The sequence below is a fragment of the Amblyomma americanum genome, chromosome 4, assembly GCF_052857255.1.
Source record: "Amblyomma americanum isolate KBUSLIRL-KWMA chromosome 4, ASM5285725v1, whole genome shotgun sequence".
Taxonomy (NCBI): domain Eukaryota; kingdom Metazoa; phylum Arthropoda; class Arachnida; order Ixodida; family Ixodidae; genus Amblyomma; species Amblyomma americanum.
Genome location: NC_135500.1, coordinates 59051599 through 59057598, shown reverse-complemented (window position 1 = coordinate 59057598; position 6000 = coordinate 59051599).

Sequence of the window (6000 nt, the reverse complement as noted above, 5' to 3'; positions counted from 1 at the left end):
GCATGCTACAGCGCCGGCCAAGGCCAGTGGAGTCTTGAAATGAAGACACCGCCCATTGTATATTTCTCCTAGAGTCTTTTATCTTCCTTGTCAATAAAGTTTTCTGCTACTACTACCTAGCTTGCATTGAAACCTCCTTTCCCCGGCAGTCTGCGAGGATACGGCGTGCGTCTTTACCTCTTTCCCTTTTGCCCTCCTTTCCCTACATACGAGGGACCCTTCACATACTCTGCTTTCAATCCCCCCCCCCCCCCCCCCCAAACGCGGCGCCTCGCCAGAGAGAGGTTAATGCCCGCGCTGCATACCCCTCTTCCCACATCGCCTCCACGAACGAAATTCATTCCTCTTGACCTTGCGAGATTTTTTAGGCTTCTGTATTGTGTCCACCCTGTGCATGTTTCTCACGGATTGCCGCGCTCAAACTGCAACCTCTACTTCGGTTGACTGACGGAGCACACAGCCCTTCAGACCCGGCTTTTCGCTTTTGCAGTTGATATTTTTTCGTAGGTATCGCCAACCATTTGGAGCCACCTAGTTGATACGTGAGCACATTTCTTGTACATTTATTTTAATTGTTTTAGGTATTGCTTCGCACGTACATAACCCCGCGACCCGCAGTCCGCTTAATACACGCGATTATGAGTTAGCTCACGTAACGCTTTCGTCCATTTTTAAAATAGGCTTATTGAGCCACAAGAGCGCCTTTTCCGGCATAGCATTGTCAGTGATGCAGCACTGCACCAGACAGCCAAGATGATCTAACTAGCAGGTTGGTTAACACGCATAGAAAGAACTTTTTCTTACTACTCTTAGGCTCCTTAATTACTGAGCGGCGCTAACCCACTGTTTTAATATCGAAATCACTTTTTATAGTTTCGAAAATGTGCTTACCCTCAGCGCTGTAGCCCCGCAACCTTGGCCTGTTTTTTGCTATTTTGGCTGGAGAGGTTCCTTTTCCGGGAAGCTTCTCGAAACGCACGTAATTTGGCGCGATGTAGCCAAAATTTGTTGGGCCGGAGTGCCAAGAGTAACGGCATTTTCGGAATTCAAAATCCGGTATGGAGATTACTTACCATGGGCTACACACCTCTCAGTAATTACGAAGCTTGACACTAAGAGCAAAAAACTTTACTACTCACTATTAGTTAAGCAACATGCCAATTATCTGGTTTTAACTGTAATATAATTAATTACTCCACTGTTAATGTTATGCCGAAAAGCGCTGTTCCAACTCAAAAACACTCCGTATAAGTCAAGTTTTCATACCTATATTCTATCGCTGGTTAATTTATGTATTCCTATATTCTATTGCTGGTTTAATACCGATTTTGTTTAATTGCAGCAACCCATGCGTCATTGAGAACGGGCGGACGTAACATATAGTTCAAGAAATTTTTCTTCCATGTGGTTTTTTGCTTTAGATCGGATACAGCTCTCATTGGTTCTTGTGTGCGCTTCAGCATTGCTCCTTTTCTCAATCACATATTTAATAATAGCAGGCCATTGGGTCATTGCTTACCGGCGGACGTTGCATATAATTTGTGAGCGGTGCGTCATACGCGAAGTTACCTCGAAGTGGCATCGCCATTGCAGAGCATGTATTAAGCACAGATTTTGTGCAATGGTCGTACAGTCGAAGTAGAATTTTGAAAGGAAACAAAAGGAGGAAATTATTGACACAACCAATAATTTATTTTCAGCCGCACATTTTGAGACGAACTCGATCTCTTCTTTAACGGTGACTGAAATGCGAGGCCGTTGCAGGAGGGAACACCTTCGCTTTCGTTCTGTTAACACATGGCGAAGTCTTTTAACGTACTTGGAGCGGAGCTTTTCCAGAACTTTATTCAGTCGACTTTGTCAGCCGGATATTCTATGACTCAACGTGGCTCCTCTGGACCGTATTAGACCTCACGCACTTAATCTTAATTGGACCTCACGGCCAATTAAGACGCTCATCTCCGAAGGCGATTTTGTCGTTGATGCGTTTACAGTGCTCAGCGATCCTGTTGCCTCCCGAATTCATTGACCGCACGTCATTCCTGTGTTGCCTGATTCTCTGATCGAGGCTTTTTGCCTCGCCGATGGATGCGGGCGGGCACATAGAGCACGGCATTTTGTAAATTACATCCGGGTGTTTCTCTGTGGGGACCCGGTCGTTGGGTTGTCGTTGAAAGCGGCTTCTCGTTGAAACAGTTTGGAGACACGCAGATCCTTTTCCTTTTTACACAGTAAGACTTAACATACATGACCAACTAGCCGAGCAGTTTGTTTTTGCACTGAAGACATTGTATTTTTGTGATATCAAATTGCCATTCACAATTATTTGCTTCTTATTTTCAGCGCCAGTAGCTCGTCCAGCTAGAGGCCCGCAAGCTGCCAGAGGTTGCAGCCAGTGTTGTGAAGGTTATTATGGGCCTTCCCGACCAGCTCAGGCTCTCAAGACAGCCTTCATTTCTACAAGGCTCTTCAGAGGGGCTACAGGTGATAGTTTCAGTTCTTATCCTTACTGCGTGTACTAACTGCACTAGCTACTATTGTCCAGCATGCAGTTTGCCAAATAAGATTTCTTTTGCTGTTTGTATGTGCAGATGCCATCACAGAAAAGGAGAAGACAGCTCTGCTGGTTCTCCCGGCATACATCGGCAAGTGGTTGTTCGCAGCACGTCACCGGGGTAGATGGCCTGAAAAAGCGCATGGCAGAGATGCTAGCTGGCTGGAACAGCACCTGCGCCTGCCCTCAACAAAGCCGCACCCTCAAACCTGGGGCCTGCTCCTGCAGCGGAGCCTTTGACGAGGTGGTCTAGCACTGATGAGATCCTACTGGACTAATTAATCGCTTCCGCGCAGCCTTCCCTGCCCGCCTAGACCTGCGGCTCTTTGTTATATCTTTAGTAAATGTTGAAATATGAAACTTCATTCTAGTTTGCTAAATTTCAATGCATGTAACCATTCAAAGAGGTGTCTAAAAACTCATTGCACAGACAAAGGTTGCCCAAATGAAACATTTGTCAGAGATGGACCTTGCAGCACGAAGCACAGAATGCATAGTAAGCAATGTTGAAGAAGGATTAATGGGACTGCTAGTGAGTGTGCCTGGATGCATGCGCTGAACACCCAACGGGTGAACTTGGGTTTGAGATAATCGGTAGCCAGTGAGTGCCTGGAATCCTTTGGCGGACATTACCTTGGGTGGGCAATACTGGATAAGCAGCGAGTGTTGTTGGATGCCTGTGATAACAAACCAGTGGACAAGCTTGGGCGGGAATTATTGGATAGCCGCTAAGTTGGGCCGGCTGCCTATGATAGATATGCCATTGAGTAATCTTGGATGGCTAATATTGTATAGCCAAGGAATGCCATTCAGAGCAGTCGGGCTGTGCCCGCTCGACTCTGCCACTCTTAGTGAAGGCTTTCTCATCAGTGCTGAACATTTATATTCAGATAATCTGCACTGCTACATTCTGATGATTCCTGCGGTGGGTGCGGCTCCGCCAGTGCCGCACCCTAGCTAAACACCTGACTGTTCACCTGGAATTCCTTCAGGCCTATCTATGCAGGCCATGCCTGCTGTGTAAGCCCTACCTGCTGCCTCAAACCTGGTGTCTTGCAACCACTCTTCTGCTCCAGCTGCAACAGGACTTGGATTTCCCGATCTTCATGGACAACGCACCCCTGATGCTTACAACTCAAGCCGTGATCTGCCACTGCGTTCAGGTTAGGACGATTTTTCTGATTCATCAGATTCTTCGACTATCATCTACATGGACACAATTGCGAAGTCCGGAGAAGGGTCTGAGAGACTTATTCACGTGCCTTCAAAGCGCCGTCGAAGCTCAAAGCTGTCACTTATGAGTGCAGGTACTCCAAATGTACCCCAAAATCCTAAGCACAACCTTACGGTTGTCATCAAGCCACTTGATTCCGGGCCCTGCATTACCTGCTTCAATTCACTGACATTGAGACAAGGTTTGTTCATTAAATCTGATTTATACAAGTAACCTACGCCTTATGTAACACTCCCAATCCAAGGGGCATTGAAGGTAATAAAGTGAAGTTTGGAATCTGTGCCTCCAGAAGGCGTTCTTCAATTTCATCCCAACGAGCGCCTAAACTTGCTCCCACTTGACACCCGTACAGCGCAAGCCACTGAACGCCTCTTGCAAATAACAAGCTTAGCTGTATTTGCAGTTCAAGCCTACGAGCATCGCCCCAGCAACTGCGGCGTGGATGTCATTAAGGGTGTCCCCCCGGAAATCTTTCAATCAGATATCTACTCACCGCTGCTACAGAGAGCTTCGATGAAATCCGTCCGCCGACTTGGAGACACACAAAATATCCGTATTGTATTTGCGACAGAATCTTCTCCGCAATACTTTATTCTCGGATAGACAAGGTACCGTTTGTACAAGTACATTCAAACACCACTGCAATGCACCAGATGTCAACGCTTCGGCAATGTGGCTAGCGCTTGCCGATTTCCCTTGCGCTGCTCTCGTTGCAGTGGCAGCCATGACCGAAATGAATGTGAAAGTGATAAGCCCTTTTGTCCTAACTGCGGTAAGGAGCATGATGCGACGTTTTTCTCGCTGCATTGCCTACCAAAAGGAGGAAACCATCTACAATTACAAGCACTCAAACTGCACAGACTATAAGCCAACAAATATTGCTGTACTTAAGAAAAACCAAATCCCGGGAAGTAGCCGTAGGAAAAATTCATCGGTGGGGAAGAAAGCTCCCCAATCGCTGGACAAACATAAAGCCAGTCACCTGCGCATTGAGGACGTGAATGAGTTGCCTCCTCTTCCACCGCGGCAAATTGTTTAGCCACCTCTCGTAGCGAGTACAAAAGTGAACACTCCAGGGCAGCCGCAGTATGCAACCTGGAACCACCCACGTGAAGGATCTACTCGGCAGAACTCCGATAGTACCAGTTTCCTACTGTTCTCGCTTGTTGAGGATGTCCCCGCTTTCTTTAAATCATACTCCTCGCCGGTGGCGAAGGCCATCCTAACATTCCTTGATTTCATTGCACCTCTTTTTGCACAAGGGTGGCAGCAGTCAATAAGCCAGCTACTCTTCCTAGCGTGCAAAGCATCTGTAACAAGGCCACCATCTTCCAATGTAATGCCTGCAGCCTTCGCCCACCACTGTGATTTCTGACAATTTATTTCCCAGCAGTGTTTTTCGATCATTGTGATCTCAGAATCCGGTCTGCATACTACTATCCGTCTTTCAGTCTATACCGTTCTGAACTCGATGACAGTTGCTGACATCAGCAAAGTTCTTTTAGCTGTTCGGGAAGACGTCAAGTTCATTCCACAACCCACAACCTGGAATGTTGACATAGGATCTCATGGCAGCGATCATCTACCTACGTACATAGAGGTTCGCGGTGCTTTCTTAAGTTCACCGCGGCGTGTGGTGCGCTACATGAGTTGGGATGTTTTCGCTGCCACAGTAGAGAAAGTGGACCTCTCAAACCTCAATTATGGAAGCTTCATCACTGCTGTAGCCCATGCTAAAACGTCCAGCACTAAGGTTACAACTCTATCAAAAGTGCACTCAACTGCAGATGCTGAATACGAGCGAGTTAGAGCCATTCGCCGAAGAGCAGAAATACGAGCACGCAGAACAAATTATAAAGAAGACATCAGGGTTGCTGGCGCGCACATAAACATGTTCAACGTCATTTGGACAAGCTGGCAAGACGGGAATGGCGATCCTTTTGAGCGAAGCTTGCACCCAGGAGGCCTCTTTCGAAGGTATGAATCATTGTACGCAGCCTTAGTAGTCAGCCCGCCCCACTATATTATTTTGACTGTGTAGCTGCAAATGTGAATATTTCTCAACTCGACGCAACGGGGGCTTTCTGTTCTAAGATCAATTGATTAACGGCCATATCGGTGCCATTGCCTCCCCAAAGGTTTACCCCTTCACCTAATACTGCCCTTTTTGGTGAATCGTTCACAATGGAAGAACTTCATGCGGCTTTGGCAG